Raw genomic sequence first — 16607 nt, 5'->3', positions numbered from 1 at the left:
ATACCCTTCTGGGTCCGCCCCCCCCCCCCCCCCCCACTCACCTACATGAAAGGGGCTTTTAATCCACAGAGACAGAGCAGTGGGGTAAGGGTGTAGAGAAAAAACTAGGAGGTAGCTGATGGAAGTCAACCGCTGCTTTGTGGGGGATGGAGAACGCCCTGTGCAGAGTTAGCATCTTTATGGCCTCTGAGCTTCACCGACGCTCTCACATCACATCGCTGTGCCTGCAGGGGGAAGAGAAGGCACTGAGCAATGTCCTTATGAGGGTAGGGAAATGCAGGTAGCAAATACAGTACAGGATTTTCAACATGATAAAAAGCATATGTCATGCACCCAAAGTGCCGATTGTCCTCTCCATCTGTTCTTTGGAGGTCACAAACAGTTGCACTGGCAGTCCCTGAAAGGAGGGCCTGTCACCTCATCCCGTCAGAGCTGTGCTGACACACACAGACACGCTCGTCATGAATCACCTCTGTCTGTCAGTATGTCCAGCCGTTTTATTGCACACTCCAATCTGTCAGTCCGTCCTCTTTAATTGGCAGTGGGGACCTGCTCTGTAACAACCAAACAACAGCAAATCTACAAATTGAACAGTGAGCAAAGTGCTATCCGTCTGCTCTCCAATGTCCAATCACCAAGCAGGTTTGAGTGATTACAGACAAGAAAAGCTATGGCCACTATTAACCTGCACATTCAAAGTGAGTGATGGTCCTGAACACGTGTGCTTGGTGACGTAAACTGTTTTCAGACACAAACCATGAAAAATGTTTGGAACATTGGGTCCTGGTTTTTTCCTTGGTTTGCCTTTCACACACGAAGCATACCCTAGTCAGTTACTGCAGACACGGGACCTTCTCCTGCCAACCCTCAAGTAAAAGCTCTGGATGAAGTCCAAATGAACTCATGAGAGAAGCAGGAAGTCTTCTTGAGGATTCATTGTGAGCTAAAGACGTTCCTAACATGCTACATACTGAACTGAAACGAATACAAATATCTCAGGATGAAAAAGAAGAGCTATACATGTAGAAGAGGCTGGCAAAGACCTCAACTTGGAAGGACAACGCTATCTCCCACTTTGTTCTTTGTGTGTGAAAGCCAAACTCCAGACAAAGTCCAGACCCTGTTGTATGGAGACTTTCAGAAGTTTCAAAACCTCCGATCATGCACTAGTGCCTTCTCACGGAGGTAATTTGACCTTCCTCCAGTTGCTTTCTAAATAAACCTTGGGTCATATACAGATACTCTTGGTTCCTAAGAAAGGCCTAAATATTGAGACACTGCCTACTATTTATTAAAATGAATTGGACAAAATAGATCTGTTTAATACAGAGAAATGTTTTAGAAACCAGCTAAGTATACAATTAGCTAAGTATACAATGAGCTGATTCAGGTATAGCTAATTAACTATTTGAGTTTCTTCTTTTGAGAATACTGAACAAGAGAGAGAAGATTAACTCCTATTATCAAAGTTTATATTCACACATATAGGATTTTTGTTCTGCATTAAACCACAAGTGAGATTTAAACATATTAGGAGCAATGTATGAAAGACAGTCAGAGATCGTAGATCAGCATTTTGAAGTCCATTCTGTGATTCACTTGTCGCCAATGCAGACACCTGAGAGCTGGTATAATATGATCAGTTGTATCTATCTAAGTATAAAAGAGTTTTATGGCCATTTTGAAGAAACAAATTAGCAAGTTTGCAATTTGGCTGTTGGGCCTACGTGGAGATAAGCGCTCTACTATGTGCTATTCTAGTTTGGTCACGTCTCCTGCTGCAGTTTTAAGATGATAACCGGCTGATTTTGTAGTCATCTTGATGTGGGAGTTAAAGGTTTTTTTGAGGACGAGGGCTCAGTGGCTTTGTCAAAGCCTCATAAGTGGCCTAGAGGGAGTAATACTCACACACACCACTGACCCACAGTTCCCCAGTCAGTGAAGGGAGTTCAGCCACAGCAATAATTCATAACTTTTATCCTCCAGGCGACTGCACAAGTTTAGCTCTGCTGCCGTTATATCATTAGCCATGATTATTAGAGATGCACAACCCATTTTTACATTTCTCAATGGGAGAATTTACAGTAAGGGGAAGATGGTTAATCTTCAATTCCCGACAGAAGTTGAGACCACTCCCAGCTGATAGTGGTGGGGTCCACCCTGAACTGGTCACAGGCATATCACAGGGCCGTCATACAGAGACAGGCAACCATTTGCACTCTGTTATGTCCCGTGGATGGGTCAAGGGATACCTGGGGACCATAACATGACAATCAATCTTTTGGGAGTCAAAATGAAAATTCTGAAAATAAAACCTGGAGAAAAAATGTCTAAACAACATAAGTACATGGAGTGGCACCAAACAATAACTAGGTGTATATAATAATGAACACGGTGCCCCAAACTCACCTCTTGTCTTTAACCTTCCTTCAAATACCTCTAAACATGCAGCCAATCCTTATTTTACTAGGACAGCATATCACTTGCATTACTCTGCCACTGTGCTTTCCAGACATGCATGCTCTTGTGGTAATTCAGAAATGGACAAAGTAAGTTGTTGTCAGACAAGTATCTGATTTTAGTGTCACGGTATTCTATGTCCTAACGGTCAACACTAGTTTATTTCACCTATGATCCACTGATAATCTGAACATTGGTAGAGTTCAAGATCTTAATTACTATTATTATATTACCTTCCTCGCTATGATTAACGGTAATTTGAAGAGTGTTTTTGGCACTTTTATATATGGCACTTGAAATAATATTATTTCATTCATATGCAACCACTTGTCAAGAGCCTTCTGATAGGCTGAGCTGAGACAATAAAAACTGTAGCATACAGAAGCTATAGTGGTGTCACTTCCTTTCGGCTTTCTGTAAAACAATGGAATACCATTTAGGGATTTTTTTTCTTTTCTTCTGCTACAAGCTACTGTATGGAGAAATTGTACAGCAGTATTTATCTGCTGAAGAAAAACAATAGCGCCTGCTGAAGCAACAATAAATATGATGATAATGACATGTAAAGCAGACAAATCCAATCAAAATGAAGAACAAATTAATTATTTAAAAGCTTGTCTGAGGAGATGTTTATTGTGAGGGGGATGTCAGCTATCCCCCTGATTCTGCTGCCCTAAGCCTCTTAGGCGCTGAGTAAAAACCTAAGAGCCCTGATGGCTCAGTCCCAATCATCCCTGCACTTCTCTTGTTTTTACTCGATTCTGAACTTTGCCAGAATCAAGATGTGGAGCTGATTCATAAAGAGTCACCCGAGTTGTGATTACGATAGAAGCCTGTAAAAGGTTCATGCACTGCTTCTTGAACAATGGTTGACCATCACTCTCAGTGTGCGCACTTGTGCGGACGTGTGCGTCCAGCTGGACTCGGGAATTGTGGCACGTTGCTTTGAATTGATTTGCACAAACATTTATAACCAAACAAAAAATACAACAACCATTTAAAGGGCTATAGAGGTCTACTGTGTAAAAAACAACAACCTATAAAGCATACCATAGTACACAGTTTATACTGAACTTTAAGGGAGTAACAACGGGCAAGGAACCATGGTCTGGATGCTAACAATTTTGGATAGACAACCATCCTTCTGCAGAATTATCACCTGGAGGGATTTGAATCTTGTTTCTGCCACTGCATGCTTGTATCCATCACCTTTTATCTAAACCACAGATCATCGAGAAGCACATAAATAACACTTGTGTTAGTTCCGGACATACAAGGTGCCCGTGTCCGCGCACAGGATTTCTGATTGCCTCTGAAATGCACAGTAAAGCAGTCCAAGTAAAAAAATATGGCCATGTTAACTGATGCTGGAGCAGTAATTCCTAACCTCATTAATCACGAGCACTTGTCACAAACGATTTGCCAACGCGCTGACATAGCATTTCTGGCAATGTACAGCCCTCCAGGCTATAAGGGATTACTCCTTCTTCCGCTCATGTCTTCCAGCAGTGTTCTATCTCCACCCTATCACCTGCTCCACTCTTTCACCTGTTACCTCCCCTCCACCTGTTCTTCTCATCCCTTCTCTCTCCCATACTCCCTCTAGTTCCACCCATAGCTGCCTTTCTGAAAGGTTTTACTCTCTGAAACATTACTTCTCTTTAGCCCTGAGCATCAAGCACTGCCATCAGCCATAATCCAAGCTGGGAATGCCGCTATTAAAATGTATGAAAGCTCCTCCACTGCTGTGCTGTGTTGAGCGTGTGACGAAAGTTCCAAATATAGCCAAAGTTCACAGGCAGGGCATATAGCAGATGCGTTATATTTGTTCATTAGGAGGTATGATTGGTGATATTTAGTTTTCTTCGTTCTCAATATTACACAGTAAAAGACAGATGTGTATACAATATCGTCAAATAGATTGGAGCACGGAGGAAAACCAATGACTGTAAATAAGGAGGGAGAATACATCTCCACTTCCTCCCTTTGTACAAAAATGAAGACAAAATATCCTGGATTCAGGTGCCGCCGTCTTGCACTGGTGAACTCATTTGGAGCCAGTGTCTATTCAGGAATAATCGTGGAGTGGAGCCACAGTATCGAGGTCCTGCTGATACACGTGCACAGCTGATGGGGACCCAGTCTCGGCTGTCAATCATTATGTTTCATCCAGTTTCTTCCAGCATCAAATAACTGATTAAGACCAGAACGACCAGAAACACCAGCACAAAAATTACCAAAAATGACAGACACAATCTTTGGGAACGAATGAATTTGGCAGCCACTTCGTTACTTTGGCATTACCCCCCTTCGCACATGGGAGAAGCAGGCTATATTGCCTATATTGCATCCAGCCACCAGGGGGCGATCAAGGTATTTTGGCTTCACTTTTGGGAGCCATCATGTTATTTACAGTCTATGGCGACAGTCAGGTCAGCTCAGTGAGGTCTCAGCTCATTCTGCCTTGTGAAAAGTTGCTCAATTTATAATGAACAATGAGGATTTCAGTAGCTTGGCCAAAAAGCTAGTAGACCAAATCAGCAAAGAAATGTTGAAGTATTTTTATTTTTGGTATTACTTTTCATATCTTGTGTGCTAAATACATTAAAAAAATAACAGTTCTAAATAACTGGGAATTAAGTTGGAAAATACACTGATAAACTTACTTTGTCATAGTAAGCTAGAAAGGGCAGAGTGCTCTAAAATCTAAAGGTAAAGCTAAACCAAAAGGCTTAATAACTTATTTTATCTAATCTGAAAGATAGTCTGGTCCTTAAACTAAACACAAAAATGAACAATGAATCAAAGAACAATCATGATTTTAGTCATATTTTCTTAGTTTCAATTGCACAAAAATATAAATGTAAAAATTCCGATCATCTCCAGCTACATTGTGAGTTTGTAGATGTGCAGTGAAAGTAGCGGTTTATGAATAAACTGAACAGTCCTCTACAGCTCTCCTGAAAGTCAATACATCTATACATTTTCCCTTAATTATGACACATACTTTACACAACAAACATTCTTTTTACTAAAACAAATAGGATTTAAGGTTTAATGCTATAGGTAGACTATTTTTTTGTTTGATCACACAGCCTGGCTAACTGTTATGCTGAGCAAGGACAATCTATTCACAGTGCTGTTTTCCATTTGCGTCATGTCCCAGAGGCCTCTCCCACTCTGCTGGTATTCCTCTCCACCCTTCACACACCAGCATTTTCCACATGCAGGAAGTTGCTAATGAATTGACTGGGGGTTTCCTGGGAGGATTTCTCCCCCCTCCTCCCTGATGGGGACGAGTGCAGCCGCATAATGGAAAGTATCCCTTTCCCTTCCCCTTCCTTCCCATATACCTGTCTCCCCATCATCTTATCTCTCACACTCGCCCTTCCCCACTTTTTCTCCTTGTGTCATTAAACCACCCTCCGCCCCTTCCCTTCCTTCGTCACTCTGTTGGAGGTGAGTCATTGTGGCCGGTGTTGATCATGCAGCTGAAACAATCTGTCAGGGTGAAGGTCATTTGATTGTCTCAGGGGGAATCCGATGCAGGGAGGAAGAGGAAGAGGAGGAGGAGGAGGAGGAGGAGGACTGAACGATCGCAGAGTGGATAACCTTTGCTGGGCTCACAGCATCATAAATCTACGGCTAAGTCCTGAGCAAGACACTTAATAAAGAATAGATAGTCTCTTATATACTGAGGGCTTCCGGAGAAAGAGATGAGTGGAAACTACACAGAAGGAAAGAGGTAATTGTAAAGATGTGCTTGACAAAAACACTTAATGAGCTTTGCATATTTGTAAAACTGTAAATTTGTCCACTGGGATGCTTTCTGTGATGTTCACTCAACAAGGTCCGCTATAGTTCCAACCGACCCAATCTTGCTCATGTCGGTTCATTTGGTTGATTCGGTTAATTTGTTGACAATGTGTTCCCCGAACTGTCGGGTTTCTGCTAAGTTCCCTGCGGTATCACCCTGCTGCATGTTCTCCCTCCGCACTCCCCCGCTGGCCTGCGCTCACTTTCCACAACAACAATAACCACCAGCACTTATCAGAAGTTATTAGGACACGTAGACTACAGGACTTGAGCATTTGTTTAATTTGCTCTTGAGTTTAGTTGACCCGTATATACACACATGGAAAAAAAAAAAAGCACGCACACAGCTCACACACAACATGAACATGTAACTTACCGCACACAACCAGGAAATCAGGGTTGAAGCACAAACACACACACACACACACACACACACACACACACACACACAAACACACACACAGGCGTAGGCAGGACGCCTGTGTCCCACACGCAGGCAGATTATGACTCCCTGTTTATCCATGAACACATAATTATAAATTCAGCAGGTTTCCATAAAGATCAGTTCTACGTGTGATGATTAGAAAAGAGCAGAAGAGCAGAGTCTCTGTTTGACCGACACTGAGTAATGCAAAAGTTTGAAATAATTGTGATTGATTTGAAGTCATATTGCCCAACCCATTTAAAGTTCAAGCAGCACAGAAGGAGAGAAGCTGATTGGTTACAGTGAGTGCAAGGAGAATAACAGAGCTTCAGTTAGCTTAACCCTGTCCACATCACTTCCGGGTCCCTTTGCAATTCACAACAACAAGCAAGTTAACTGGCTAAATCCAGCCAGGCTCGGCGATCAATTATGATAATTCACTTATTAATTCATTTTTTTCTTTGTTCGGTTTATTGGCCGTTGGAAACCAACATCAAGATATATAGGCGCCATCTGCTGTGTTGTTGCACAGTTCCTAGAGCTACTGCAATCTAATTCATTCATTGATTTAGTCATAGCTGAAATATACTCTGCATTTACTCTCTATACATCAAAGACGATGGAAGTTGGTGTCCTTTACACTTCTGTAGTTTTTTGTGATTTACTATCCTCTTTATAGTATCACATAATCTGAACTATAGTAATAAGAGGTACATACGCCATGAAATTAACCATCTGCAGCAGATACAGTTCTTGATTATTATGGTCATATTGATAGTTTGGTCGTGAAGTACAGTGGACCTGAGAGCTCACAGAGCCTCAGTAACATGAATGAAGACACACATTTAATTATAATCATAATTAAATGTCAATGGTGTTTTTGTATTTGGTTATGTTGTGTGTATTTGCAGAGCATGTGTTGCCAAATTGAGGACGATTTAGTCATAATGTATCCTTAACGGTTCAAAGTGTCAGAGAATGGTTGTGCTGAACACCTGCATGGATGTTAAAGTGAATAACTGGCGGGCTGGATGTCACACAGCTGATGGACGAGCTAGAATTTTGTGACATTTGGACGATAGAGGTGATATATTTAATGTAATTATCTCTGTTGGTAATGCATATTTTCCTCATTTGCCTTTATGTCGTTCTGTTGTGCTGTGTGGGCCCACACAAAGTCCCACTGTTAAAGTGAATAATCCATTGTAACACTGTATAATAGCTGGTACATATTTGTTTATGCTGCTATTCTCACTGAAATGTGCCCATAGTGGTGTGAATATGTTTTGAGTGTGTGGGTCGTGACAAGTTGTGTCTGTATGAATGTGTGTACAGTAGGTGACTGAGTGAGCGTTTGGGAATGAGAATATGTGTGGATATTCGATTGCATCTGCGCCTATTTATGTTTCCACATTGGTTCAATTCATCATATTGTCCAACCTGGTGTGTGTGTGTGTGTGTGTGTGTGTGTGTGTGTGTGTGTGTGTGTGTGTGTGTGTGTGTGTGTGTGTGTGTGTGTGTGTGTGTGTGTGTGTGTGCGTGTGTGTGTGTGAGCGCTCGAGGCCTGACCTGGTGGCTGCTCTGGATGAAATCATTAAACTCATCAGCGGTGCAGATTCTATCTCCCTTTTGGCTCCAGATGGAGAAGGCAGGCTGGTGTGCAGAATTATGTGTGTGTGTTTGTGTGTGTGTGTGTGTGTGTGTGTGCGTGTGTGTGTGTGTGTGTGTGCGTGTGCGTGCGTACATCTGTGTGTGTGTGCAAGCATGACTGACACCAACTTGATGAATACAAATATACACAGTGTTACATACTGTGTGCACAGTGACACACACAGACAGACACACTGCAGAGATAAGAGCACAGAGGAGATGGGTCGTGATTTGCATTCATAAATTGAAATTGTTTGCCACACACTTGGTTTCACTTGGTTTCTCTCTCTGGTGAGAGAGAGAGAGAGAGAGAGAGAGAGAGAGAGAGAGAGAGAGAGAGAGAGAGAGAGAGAGAGAGAGAGAGAGAATTCTTCAATCCACACATCCATGTGGTTCTTCTTTCACAATAGACTCAGTTTCTGACACAATCTTTTCAATGTCCTGATAATTTTGATATTGAGGAGTTTACGAACCAAAATATTAAGCATTATGCTAGTTGTGAAACCTAAACTAAAATGGAACTAATCAAAATGCTCCACATTCCTCATTTAACGCAGGCAATAGGCAGATGTAAAATGAAAGTATACATTTATTCTCTAGATTTAAGAATTGTTTTTGTTGAACATTTTTATTTCAGAAATATGACCAGATTATGTTTTGCTGTCACTGTTATCAGCATAAATTGTTAATTTGTATATATCTGGCAAGACGCAACTAATTTGATACTGAATATATCAGAAACATTTTTCCTGCAAATATATTTCCTGTTTAAGTTGAGCTGTATATAAACATCAATGTGTGGGTTGTGGGAGGCTTATAGTGACAAATATAAATGTATACAGATCTCCTGTTTTCCCTCTCCTGCTTGATTACATGGACTCATGGATTACAAAGAGACGTTTCTCCATCCTGCAGACTAAAGCCTGACAAATTGGAGCAGTCGTTATAAACAGCCCATGGTCAAAAGCACCTAGATATTATCAAGGGTCCGACAAAAGCCACAATTAAACTGTCAAGCTGCATTAGCTTTCACGGCCAGGTGAGGCTGCAGAGAAAACTAAAATGGTAAATCCTTAACGAAACCTTGAGGAAAACGTCTAAAAGAAATGTATAATTTAACAAAAAAAACAGCATTTAGGGGAAGTCAAACAATGCTCATGTGGTCTGGACTCAGGTCAGGGTTAGGTGTACCAGAGACGAGGAGGGAGGAAGGAGACAAATCACTCGAAAAATCCTGAACAGAAAAGTCTGCAACACCAGAGGTAGATGTTGTTTGACTTGGACGATCACAACAGTTTCAATTCATTAGGGGGGCAGGTGCAGATGGACTACAAGCATAAATATAACAATAAGATGTATCTACTAGTTACAGAAATCAGTCAGTCTGTATGTGGCTCAAGTTTCTTGACAAATTTCATCTGATCAGGTTCAGGTTAACACAGGGCATGGGTCGGCGGTTCAATCCCAGTCTTCCTCATTCTGAATGTCAAAGTGTCCTTGGGCAAGAAACTGAACCCAAAACTGCCCCTTTTCATTGGAGAAAAATGCCTAGAAACAAATGCACTATATACATATGGGTGAAATCGGTTGTTTCCTATTTGTATCAGCAGCAGATTGGACTCATCAACGTAAGTTAAGTTGTCGATCACAACAACAGCTTCATTTTTTACAGTTTCAGAAAGAGCTGCAACCATAACCACAGGCCAAACAACAGCCCATTCCAAACAGGCTGGTTTACAACATGCACTGTTATATTACATTAGGGGTGGATGGAGCCATTAAACGTTTTGTGTTTGCGTGCAAAAGTATGACCTGTGGCAAAACTTATTTTCCGATTTGACTGGTGACTCTGAATTGTAGTTTTAGGCCTCATGAACATTCAAAGTAGCTGCAGTAGCTCCCTTCCCCTTCATTAAGGAGCCCTGTCTCGTTAACTAAAAATAACTGTAAAATAACTTAGGTTTTACTACAAATTAATCTTTTACTACAACCATTAAAAATGATTGGTTGCCCAATCAGGGTGCCCTGCTCCCATCTGCAGGACAATATTGTTTCCAAAATCAATACGGAAACCATTCAGAACATTTTCTCAAACTTAATGATCAATGTTTCACTTTTAGGGAGAAATAGTTATTGGTGAAGGAAAGGGTTGGAGTAATGATTCATTCTTTAAAAGAAACATCACTGTAGTCAGCAGCAGCAGAGGAGACTCCAAAGAAAGAGAAGAAGAAAAAGGACACTTAAGAAGAGGGGCCAAAGGAGGGGCAGGAGTCAGTTTGAGACAGAAGAGAAGAAGAAGAAGGTTAAGGAGGATGAAGAAGATAACTTTCTGTTTTAGCTTCGATGACATTTTATTTTAGTTTAATTCATTATTTTCATATTGAATTGATTTGTTTTTTAACATCAGAAATAACTTAAAGGTACAAAAAGATAATTGGCTGTTACCATCGTCTGACAATAGATATGCATTAAGATCCCAGTCTTCCCTAGTCTGCATGCCAAAGTGTCATTGGGCAAGACATAGAAGCCAGATTTGCACCTTTTCATAGAGAAAGTGCTGCAAATATATGCACTTTATGTTTGTGTGTGAGTATGTGAGTTGGTGAATGGTAAAAACTTTACTTTGAAGGGCTCGTCAAGACTGGAAAAGAGTTTTATAAATACAGAACATTTACCATTTACCTGGACAAGACAGGCAGTGAAGAATGAACAGATTGAATTGGCATTTTTATTATTTATTTTTGGGACAGTCTCCCTTGTTTTCACACTAGTCTTTCGACCAGGGACTGAGTTACACCTTTTGAATTAGTGGTTGGTTGAACACAAAACAAGCAAAATTAGTCACATCTCGACTAACTCCGATAACCCCTATTATGCAGTGTGGAGACTTGTGTCCTCTATTGAAAACATTTAGACCCGGAGGGTGGCTCACCTCAGAAATCAATGGTATCAGAACAACTCGGACAGATACTGTGGCTATAAACCTGGATGACAGGCAGATACTTTGCCCTCGGCATCTGGGGAAGTATGAACAGCTCGGCCAAATCATTTGTGCCTCAGGCATGAACACAACATTTGTGCTCGCACTGAAGCTGTTATGCTCAGTTGAGTTTGAACAGAGCAAATAAATATCCGGACAGGAAACAAATAACAACAGTTCTACTAATTGTTTGAAAGTCTCACTGGAATATGTATCACATAAGCTGCAACAGCTGGCACATGTCTAGTAAAGATGCTGTGTGGTTAAGGTTAACAATGCTATCTGCTATTCAGACATTGTTTTCCCTCTTGTATCTCATTCTGCCGTCTGGCTACAGTCACTAGTGTTTACATACATTTGTATGCACCTTTTCAGTTTATGCATAAAAGAACCAAGTGGAGATGAAAGTTTTGATCTTGAAACAAGAAGGCATTCTTTTATTGCCGTCGCCAAACAGGCACAAAGTGGATTGTGCAAAGCTGAAATTGTGGTTACAAAAAACAAAAACAACAATGTACAAGCTCCTCAAATTATGAACCACTGCTATGTACCAGCCGCAGGGCACTAGCACTTGCTGCCTATCCAGGCCCAAGCTGCACTCAGAGAGGACTGCCTCTCCCTGACTTTAAAATTAAATCCCCTCCAATGAGACAACCACCATTGATGAAATCAATAAGCTATAATATGCAATATTATCAATCAAAATATCCATAATCAACATCATTCAATTTATTATGGCAGTAATATCCTAGGCTTCACGTTATCCTGGCTTTTAAAAGAGCATTTCAACCCTAGTAATAGAGACCCCCCTCTGTAATAGCCCACGTTTGGAACACTTTGGGATTCCTCCACTTCTGGTGAGAGGGTAAACACAGCACACAGCTGAAAACTGACTTTTGATAAAAAAGTTAATAAATTACTTTTGCTATTAGCTGCGTATAATTCTTGTTTATATTTGTCATGAATGCTTTTGTACTCTATATGAATACCAACATAATGTCCATGCTAATGCTTTGCTAATGCTGTTCAAGACAATCATAGGGCCATTATTGTTGCAAAAGTATAGACAAATGTGAGTCTCAATCCGTCTGTGTGTAGTCAGATATGTGGAAGTGTACAGGAAATTGCAAATCTGTCTTTAGAAATGTGTGTGCATGGGTCTTGAAACAGATTTGCATATGTGTCAAAAAAACATCACACAGACAAGTTTGTATTTAGAATCTGTGTGTTTCATCAAATTGGCAAATATGGACAAAGAAATGTTAATATGTATTCAGAATCCATGGGTGAGTGTAATTGGATTTTTTCGTTATCATATCTGTAAATGGGTAGACAAATCTGTAAACACATACATAGACAATGACTGAAAAGTCACAGTATTTTCGGTTGAAAAGCTAAAAATACAGACAAATTAGGAGTTCCAGCTCATCCTTCACTCCACATAGATAATATACTGGGGAAAATAGTGCAGCTTTGGTGTTCACCTGACACAATGCAAGTAGCAACAATCCTATAAGAGGGCAATGACGCAAATCAAACTAGAAATTGTGTTCCAGAGCTGTGTGCATTTACGTATTAGAAGAAAATTAGGAATTTTTTATTTATGCTTGGCTGAGGTGGAAAAGTTGGTGAATCAATGAAAGTAGAATTGTACAAAGTGCACTGAGAACAGACTTGTTGTGTTTAATTTGTGCATCAAGGAAACTAATGTTCCTCAAATTAATACAACAAATATAAATGCACATAATTCCATCATGTTTTCACACATTATCTTTGTTTGTTTGATTGATGTAAAACAGCAAAAGTGGTAAAGCATAATGTATTTTCTTTTTCTGATTCTATGGAAATTAGGTTAAAATTACGTGAGGACTGACGTCTGAATGTAACTATTAGTTTTACAAGAGGTTCTCAATAAATACAGACCATAACTCACAACACTCCTGCGTGATCAGCCAAAAATGTTTATGAGATGAACAACTTTTCTGATAAGTTATAATAACTAGTTATTAAAAGTAACCATCTTGTATTTTTATTATGACTCAGTTCAGCACCTTAAGGTTTGCGGATCATCTTTTCAAACTAGCACCACTTCTTCGATGTTGTTTTACTGGAATCTGATACCAGCTGTGAAATCAATAACACTTCCACATGAGTTCTACTTGTATGTCAGCAATCATTTCATCAGACATGTTCAAATACAGAGATATGGGACTAGCGTCTCCCTCGCTGAGAGTCTTGTCTGCTTTCCCTGCTCCTTCCTGATCCCTCAGTTGGAGTTTTGTCTCTTTCCTGTTCCGCCAGCCCTCGATCGCGGGAGCTGCACCGAGCACAGATGGTGAACTTGTCAGGAACTTTTCCGCAGAGTTGAAATTAAATTTGTCCAAATTGAGAGGAAGCTGCTTTGATGAAAGAACTGGATGGGGAACTAATCATGTCTAATTTCAGTAATGAGGCTCTTCCCCAGCAGTGGTAAGTAGGCCATGTAGGGCCGAGGAATGCGTAAATACGAAGGGGGGAAAACAGTGTTGGGATTTCTAGGTAAAGCATAATTGACTTTCCATACTCATTCAGAAATGAGGCTTTGCTTTTTTTTATTTGAATGCTAATTGTGAGCCATTTAAATGTATTTTTATCCTAGCTATGTATGCAAGAGCTTTTAAATAGCCATACATATATTTTTAATTGCTTATTTTTTTACCTATATAATGCAGGAAATATGAATCTCTTTGTGCATGTTTTTTTTAACAAAACTATTTTAAATGCTAATTCCAAATACTGCTTCACAGGTTATTCTTAATCCGACATCTTTGGCCAAAGTTTTCTGTTAAATGTGCTCTCATTTCCTCCCTATGTCTGAGTGAGCTAAGAGCTCCCTGCTCAGACAGAAGCTTGATGAGAATCAATATGGCGCTGCTCAGACACGGCCCTCTCCGTTTGGACAGAGGTGGCAGCCGACAGAGAGCAGCACCACGCTGGAATAGAGGGTCAGGGAGTATAATTGTTCCTGTGATAATAGACAGAGGGACAGAGATGAATACTGAGGGTAGGATGCAAATGTCATTATAATTATGCACAATAACAGACACCCAGTTCTTTTTATTTTCCTGTTCAAAAGCAACAACACTACAACACTGCTGATCCTAGAACAAACTTTTTCGTCTCTGTCTTCAGAAAAAAGCACAAAAAAACGTTTGTTCCCCACAAAATATCCCCTGTAGATGATGCTGCTGTGAAGGTAAAATTTCATGTATATCGACAGATATCATGCTGAACACAGTTATACAATGCAGAACACTAAGTAACAGATCTCCCCATTATGAAACTGTGGCCCATCATATTAATGGTAAACACTGGATTGACTCTGGGGCCTAGGGAATCATCCTTAGTGGAGATTTGCGCTCTTCCATTATTCCTGTGGTTAAACATAACTAACCTGGCACCACTCAATCATATTGAATTTTATATTTGTTATCTTCACAAAGCGTTAAGATAACAAATGTACTGTCCAGTCTTAATGTGTTCTCCTATTTACAACCTAAATAGCCTTTTTTACTAAGTTTAGTAGTAAATGTCATACAAATAGATTTAATTGTTGTATTATTATCAGGTTAAAACTGCAGCAAAAGCACATTGTTCTTACATACTAACCCTGATCATAATAGTTATTAGAATAATTCCCCATACATGCCTGGGTTGAATCAACACGTTTACACATCATCTTATTTGAAAATGTCTATCCTATCTTTCATCTCTATATCTTTGAGTTTCTTTATGGAACATGCAGTCCTAGGTGTCATTGTTTAACACCAACACTGTCTTTCATTAGAAAAATACAGCTAGAGAAGATACAAGCTTATCTCTGAGCGCCTGCTGTCCAACAACAAGGAGAGGAAAAAAGTGAGTAGGTGGTGAATCAGTGTGAGCTATTGTTTGTATTATTATAACTGGCAAAGAGAAGTGAGAAGAGAGGGAGGGAAATGAAATGAAAGTGAGAGATACAGCAGGAGAGAGGAAAGAGCTCAGCCAAAGAGGAAAGTCTCTAATAACCAGCAGGATTATTACAGTGGCTGCTGAAGTCAACTGCTCTGTTCTGCAGAGGACAACAAACACACAAACGTTGTTGGGCCAACTTAAAAAATTGGTTCAATTGGTGACACAAATTAATTAGTTAGTTTGAATTATAATTAACAAGTAACATTAACACAATCCAATATTAAACTTTAATTTGAAAAAAAGCTTCGGTAAACAAAGAAAAAACCCACACATACATAAACACACACACACACACACACACACACACACACACACACTCAGCGTCCAGTTCATACTTTGCACTAGCTCGGCTGAACACAAGTGATAATATGATGTACATACACACAATAATGCAGACAAACACAAAATAAGAGATATTCAGGTGGACAACCGGCAGGTGATGTCACTGCTTCTAACAGTCATCATGTTGACAGGATAGAAACATTCACCCTAATCAAGTTTGCCTGTCATACAGTGCAAACATTTGAGGGACGAGAAGTAAAGTTATTAGATGTTGCCATGAATAGTTTAATGATTTAACTTCATACAGTGTGCAGTAAACAGAAGAAAAATGTACATATCATTTCAAACACCGTGTTGAACTCTTGACATGAAGGGACAATGTTGAGATCGGGGCTCTGATCAGAAGCGGCAGCACGTACCCTTGGGTCTCACGTTATATGATATGCTCAATATTATTATGACCACGTCTCTTGACACCAAATTAACCCTCATCTATAAATGTACATCTGTTCACAAAGTAATCTGAAATAGCATCTATAGATGTTAAAGATGTCTGTCTCTCTCTCTCTGTCACCAAAAACACAGACACACACACCCGCACACACACTTTATTTCATGGCTGAACTATATACATTGATAGATGGCACTGTCAGATACTCTCCATTGAAAGCCACAATGACTTATTACTTCATTAGAGAAGCCTAAAGTTACTAAAATAACATCATTTTTGTGTATTGAAGTGATCTGAATGTTGAAATGTTGAGGTATAACCTGGATTTAGATCTACTGCTGTTATTCAAGCATCACATTCACTTGACTTTCATTGAATACAGAGATAAAACTCTGTTGGATGAGGGAAAACTGAGGACGTCACATGCAAACAAGTAATGGCCAGTGTGATTACACAGCGTTTAAATGACACTGTCTGCTCTCTGAGGATGGAGACATTCCAAAAAAAGCAGTAATTGAGGGGGTGAGGGGCCAAAGATGTGATCAAATTAA

Source organism: Pleuronectes platessa, chromosome 17 (genome assembly GCF_947347685.1).
Source record: "Pleuronectes platessa chromosome 17, fPlePla1.1, whole genome shotgun sequence".
NCBI lineage: Eukaryota > Metazoa > Chordata > Actinopteri > Pleuronectiformes > Pleuronectidae > Pleuronectes > Pleuronectes platessa.
Note: the sequence above shows the minus strand (reverse complement) of the source record.